General features: G+C 46.5%; 1 long non-coding RNA gene across 1 annotated transcript in view; it reads left to right on the forward strand.

Moving 5' to 3' along the window:
• Window positions 1-3544, forward strand: part of LOC104857076 — a 4396-nt gene extending 852 nt beyond the window's left edge. Inside the window, exons 2-3 of the long non-coding RNA XR_778779.2 lie at window positions 2622-2838; window positions 3377-3544. This is a non-coding gene — a long non-coding RNA (uncharacterized LOC104857076). The remainder of the gene's footprint in view (window positions 1-2621; window positions 2839-3376) is intronic.
• The last annotated feature ends 3059 nt before the right edge of the window (window positions 3545-6603 follow it).

Below are 6603 nucleotides of genomic sequence, written 5' to 3' on the forward strand. Positions count from 1 at the left end.
GGGCGGAGCAAAACGCGCACCAGGCCCGACCAATCCAGCCCCTACCTCGCGCCAAGAGAGGCCGCGGAAATGGGAAAGCGATTCGTCAGGCCTGTTAAAGGGGCCACTACCCTCGGGATTGGAGAGAGGGGCGGGGGCGACGGTGGGTTGTCACCTGAAAGGGTCCCAGGTGGGAAAGGTAAGAGCTTCTCTGAATGGGGCTACAACGTTTTCTCAAACTCCGCATTTCTTAATTTCCTCTTCCTGCCGCTTAGCAACAGGTGCCTCTAACCGAGAAACTGAGGCTCCGAGAATCGGTGATGTCTAGTTGACAAATTCACTTGTCTGACACTTCTGTCTCCGTCCAATTGAAAAAGTTGGTTTAAAAAGGCAAATTCCCAGCACTCACCCCCTTCACAATAGCCAATCCTGAACTGATTCTAGCTCGTGAAACTACCCATTTCAGAGAGGAAAGTGTCTGAAGCCCAGAGAGGGAAAGTAACTTCTGGAGGTGAATTTCCACTTAGATTGAGCTTCTGGGATTGGCAGTGCCCATTTAACAGTTATTACCTGTGAACCTGAGGTGAAAGGCCGGACTGGCACCTCACACTGGCACACTGCTGTCCACATAGTCTTCTTAGTGGTTTCAAACTTCAGTATATGAGCACCCTATGGGGTTGTGTGTTTTGTTTGTTTCTTTTGAGACAGGGTCTAGCTATGTAGTTCAGTCTGGCCTTGAACGCACTATGTATTCTAGGCTGCCCTCAAACTTACAGCATTTACCCTAGGCGCATGCCCGCCCCGTAAAGTTTTGTGGTGGGGGGTGCCAGGGATCAAACTCAGGATCTTGCCTTTACGAGGCAGGCGCGATGCCACTGAGCTAAATCCCTGCCCCCCGTAGGGTCTTAATATGAAGATCCCCCAGAGTTTTCCCTGTGGTTTTTTTGTTGTTGTTGTTTTGTTTTGTTTTTGGTACCGGGGATGGAACTCGGAACCTTGAGCTTGCAAGGCAGGCAGTTGAACCACTGAGCTAAATGCCCGGCCCCGCCCTGTGATTTTAATGAGGATGCTGCAAGAGCACACTCAGGTGCATGTTTTGAGTCCATCATCGTCTTGAAATTCAAATTCAGCTGCCAAAACAAAGCAAAACTTTTATCCTCAGAATTAGTCATGTGGTTGAGAGACTTGCTGGCAAAGCCAGAACCTACTGCAACACTCACAGTTCCCTGCATGAGTCTTGCCAAGACTGAATGTAGAAGAGTTCTAGACCTGGGAGCGACAGCTGAAAGCTTGAAATGCTGGTGGAGGGCAAGGTTGAGGCCTAGAACTTGGGGAAGCCAATCTTGTTGCCTGAGTAGTAAGACAATACATAAATATCTTTTCCTTTTTTGAGACAGTGTCTCACTATGTATAGTTCAAGCTGCCCTTGAACTTGCAGCGATCCTTCTGCCTCAAGTTCCCAAGGGCTGAGATAACTGGCATGCATCACCACACCTAGCTTGCAGTTCATAAATATCTTAATTCAAAAACACCCTTGCTCATCCTCCTCACTGGGCTCAGTTCTAACCCCAAGAGAACCCTGCCCTTTTTGGAAGGCATCCCAATGCTTTCAAGCCCTGCTCACCATACTGGCCACATTCTTTTCACTGACCCAGTGTCTCAGACAGTTGTGTGATCCAGAAATCACTGGCCTGGACTTTGAGGTCAACCCCTTGCACCTCGATCCCTTCTACACAGATCACCAGTTCTTGGAGCATTTTCTACACAGCAACCTTTTTTACTGTAATGTCTCTTGGTGTTGGATTCGAGGAAGACGATTCCACACACAGATTGATCAGCTTCATTAGGGCTGAGACTCTGGGTTGTAGAAATCATTACCCAGGATCACTGTTTGCCCCTCTTATCCCTCCCAAAAGAAAAAAAAAGTTTTTTTTTTGTACTGGGGATCAAACTCAGGACCTTGTGCTTGCAAGGCAGGCGGTAGAACCACTGAACTAAATCCCCGGCTCCAGAAAATGAATTCTTAGCTGGGCATGGTGGCACATGCCTGTGATCCCAGCACTGGGAGGCTGAGGCAGGAGGACCACCGAGAGTTTGAGGCCAGGCTGGGCTACAAAGTGAGTTCAGGCCAACCTGAACTACACAGCCAGACCCTATCTCACCAAAAAAAAGTACTTGGAAATAGAGCAAGGCCAGCTATCAGTGCAAACACAGCTTGAGCTTGAAACTCTCTCAGAAACATCGCCGACTTGCCACTTCAGGGGGATCCTGGGATGTACCCTTGCAGGGATCCTTGGAAGCTGGCTTTGGGGTCCTCCTGGTGTCCACCAGCCTCCTAGCCCTACGTGAATGTTACTCAATACATCACAGTATGAGCTTAAGCTAGGAGCAGTAAGATCCAGCATGAACACTTAGAAGGAGCCGTTGTTTTTGCAAAGTGAGCAATTTGGAAGCTTTGAAAAGTAAACGAACACATAATAACATAATAGTAATACTTCCTCCTAAGACATTACTACGCTCTTGGATCGATACACATATTGATATCAAGTCTATCGCTCTGTCAAGGCCTTTCCATATATTAATTCATTGAAGCCTTACAATGACCCTGTGTAGTAGGTGTGATTATTTTCTAATTTTTATAGATACAGAAGTTGAAGCTCACAGAGGATTGGTGACATATCAAAGCCAGCAGGGCTAAAGAAGAGCCAGCATTCGTGACAATAAGGACCAAGCTCCTCATAACTGCTCTGCTCTAGTGCCTGCCAAAATACCATCTTGCTGCCGAACAAGGCAGCCCCAGGTCTGGGGAGACTGAGGCAGGAGGATTGCTACGAGTCTGAGGCCAGCCTCTGCTACATAGTGAGTTCAAGACCTGCCTGAGCTACGTAGTGAGAGCCTGTCTGAAAATAAATAAATAAATAAATGGACCAGGGATTTAGCTCAGTGGTTCTGCCACCTGCCTCGCAAGCACAAGGACCTGAGTTCAATCCCTGGTACCAAAAAACAAAGCAAAACAAAACTTGTTCCCAGAAACAGGGCAGGTGACTTCAAAAGGTAAAAGAAACAAAGATTGCTAATCTACATCAAAAGGAAATATAATATGGGAGTGTAGGCTTGGAGTGTAAGTGTCATTCTAATTTTCTTCTTGAGCTTGATTTGAACAAGTTATATAATTAAATCTCTGAGTCTCAGATTATTCATCTATAAAGTGGGAACAATAACAAAACCTGTCTCCTTGGGCTGGCATGAAAATCAAATTAACTGAAGAAGATATGTGACTATACAGATAGTCCCCAACTTACAACAGTTCCATTTATGTTTTTTTTCAACTCTGTCATGGTGCAAACTCGGTAGGCATTTGATGGAAACTATACTTTGAATTTTGATCTTTTCCCAGGCAAGCAACATGAGGTATGGTGCTCTCTCAAAGTATGGCAGTGACAGCAAGCTGCAGCATTCACAGGGGACACCAGCGATCCTCTACCATGCACTCGGTGATGGTCAGGAGGCTAGGAGGACTCCATGCATTTTAAACCTACAATATCTTCAGTTGACCAAAGGCTTATGATAATCCCATCATAAGTCAAGAAGCATATGTGTGTGTACTTTGGTTTTACAAATGAAAGAATGATTTTAGAGCTTGGGATCTGTGATTTATTATAGTGACCCATGACAAAGGTCAAGGACTATGATACTAAATTCAGATATTAAGCAAGATTCTTTACTTTGTATTCCAAATAGCTGCTCTATGTGCATAGCATATACAAAGTGAACCAGTAGTTTCTACCTACAAGGATCTTATGTCATAGAAATCCAAGCCAAGTTATATCTCTGACTCTTCCCCAACTCTAGCACACACACACACACACACACACACACACACACACACACACACACAGAGAGCTGGGCTCTTTTACAACCAAGGCTCCAACTGTCCCTTAAGCCTTCATAGGGTCTGGTATACCAGAATTATTCCCAATTATACATTTTAAGATAATCCTTACTATGACTCTAAGACTTTTAATTCCATTTTGACACTTCTTTGCACTTTTGGAGGGAGAAATGGTTTAGAAGTACAGAGAAACTATCCGCTTACACATCTAACAAATGTTAGGGACCCATTTTGCCACAGGCTGAACCATTAATCAGCAATCAGTGAGCACTCAGGAAGTATCAGGTGGTGTGCTGAGCTCCGGGGTGGAGATGAAAACACTCACAGCTGTACACAGGTGGACTTGGGCCACTGGATCGAGCAGAGAAAGACCAACAAGGTGATAGCCCATTACAGGCACCCTCAGAAGTAGGCCCAGGAACTATGGGGTAGGGATATGCCCTTATCATCCCTGGTGAATCTCAGTAATGTTTTAGGGGTGACCAGATGGAAGTTAGTAAGAACTAGAAAGGTGAGTTAAAAACAAACAAACAAAAAAAACAAGAATGTTAGAGGAAAGAGTGGTCAACAGCAACATGTCTCAGAAAGGTCAAGTCAGAAAGGGTCTTCTGAGAATATACTGTTTCTTGCAAATTAGAAATCAGAACATTATTGGGTCATTGGCAGAAGCAGTGTGGTTGGGGCTGGAAACACAGAACCAGACTGAGAAAAACTATGAAAAATAGAATGATGAGGCCGAGGAGGAGAGCACAAGAAGGGACGATGTCCAAAGAGGTCCAGGGAGATGGGAAGTTACCCTGGTGTGGGAAGAGGGTCTGCTCTTTCCCTGAGATAAGCAGGATGTGAGTAAGGAGGGATGTGGGTGCTGATTCACTCATAGGTGGAGGGCAGGAAGTAGAGGAAACTCCTGCCTAGTTGGCTTCTGATTTTTAGCCCATAAATAGGAAGGAAAGTCATCTCTTAGTGTGGGTGGAGAAGTGATAACCAGGGTGCTTTTTGGGAAACAGTGAAGGACTAAAAAGGCCACTGAAAGGAATGAAAGAGGGAGTTGCCAGTGGAGAGGGAAAATACTGGGGAGCCCTCTAGGCCTGTGCTTTTGAGGCAGCTCCAGCCCTGCGGAGTAGCAGGCATGGCTCTCAGGGACTTGGCTCATGGGTCCAGACCTGATGTATTCAGAGTCGGGGTTTGGCAGGGTCAGGAACAGGAAAAATGCTAACCCTCTGGGGGTCCTGACCACAGGGCCATTAAGTGCTAGGTCATGGGTTCTGTTGGGTAGAGAAGAAAGGAAACCCAAGGAAAGGCTAGCTGAGAGGAGAGATGGGAAGAGCCAGACTTTATGCTCCTTTGGGCATAGGGAGGCCAGATTGTCATAAGTAAACAATTCTGAGTGGTGACAAGGTCCAATGTGGCCACAGCAGTGGGCTCAACTCCTACGTTTCCCCCTTCCTTGTCCCTCTATGGAGAACCATCTGAGGCCCAGCTCTTTCTGTCGCTCGGTACCACAGTAGGACGACTCTCCAAAATGGGGGGTGACTGGGAATGAAATTAAAACCCTGTTAATGATCAGATGGTCTCTCGCGTGAGAGATGGGCATTTATAGGAAGCGCTGTGTGAAGTCAGATGCCCCAACATGTGAGTGGACATTCATGCAAATAATTCCTGACATATCAGAGCAGTGAATAGTGGTAACGTTGATGATTTACAGTACTTTGCTAGTTAGCTCATGAGGTCGTTACATATTTCTCAAAATTCTGTCATCCCAAGGTCCACTGGGGAATAGTGGCTTCTAACTAATGTGGAGCCAGGCCGCAATGGAATTCTAGAGAGAGACTGATGTTTTCTGACCTTTCCGTTGTAATTCTATGCCTTCCTTCTTAGGGACCTTCTCAGCGCTCTGAACAGAGAATGAATTTGCCCTTCAGCCAAAGCTCCTGTACTTTGCCTATGAACTTGACACTGCTATAGTTTTGTTTTCAGCGCCTGGGGTCAAATCCGGGGCCTGAAACGTACTAAGCAACTGCTTTACCGCTGAGCTACATCCCTGGTCTGTGCTGCTATAGGTTGGCTCTTAAGTGGCCTCCAAAGGCCCGTGAATTAAAAGGCTTAATCCCTAAATTGGCCCTTGTGGGAGATGGGCAGAAGCTTCAAGAGACGGCAAGACCTCCTATTGGAAGACAAGAAACGTCAAGGAGGAAGGACCTCCAGCCATGAGCTGAGCAGATATGTGCTCCCGCACCACAGGCCCACGGCCACGGAACCAATTGCACGTGGGCCATAACCTCCCAAACTGTGAGCCAAAAGAAACATTTTCTCTTAGTAAATTGCCTCATCTCAGTTATTTGTTACAGTAATGGAAAGGTGATCAACACACCCACCACCTCCTTTCTGCCTTCCAACCACAAGGTCCCCTCCTCACAACCCCTGTCCTCCTGCCTCTGCTCCAGCACAGCAAATCCAGTCTTGCGCTTTCCCAAATCACCCTGGAGCACTATTCTAACTCCAGGGATAGGCGGTCAGGAGCACAGCCCAGGGCTGCAGCCCAACCCTGCATCTCTGAACCCCACAAGGACACGGCAGCCCTTAATGAGCAGAAGTAGGAAGGCTAACCCGGCCACTTCATGACATATACGTTCGCCTAAATACAGAGGGAGGCTGAGGTTTTTTGGTTTTTTTTTCTTTTAAACCTTGAAATGATTATTTTTGTACCTTAACGGAGAGTAGCATCGTGAATG

This window comes from Fukomys damarensis, unplaced genomic scaffold (assembly GCF_012274545.1).
Source record: "Fukomys damarensis isolate Sample0158 unplaced genomic scaffold, DMR_v1.0_HiC HiC_scaffold_23, whole genome shotgun sequence".
Lineage (NCBI taxonomy): Eukaryota > Metazoa > Chordata > Mammalia > Rodentia > Bathyergidae > Fukomys > Fukomys damarensis.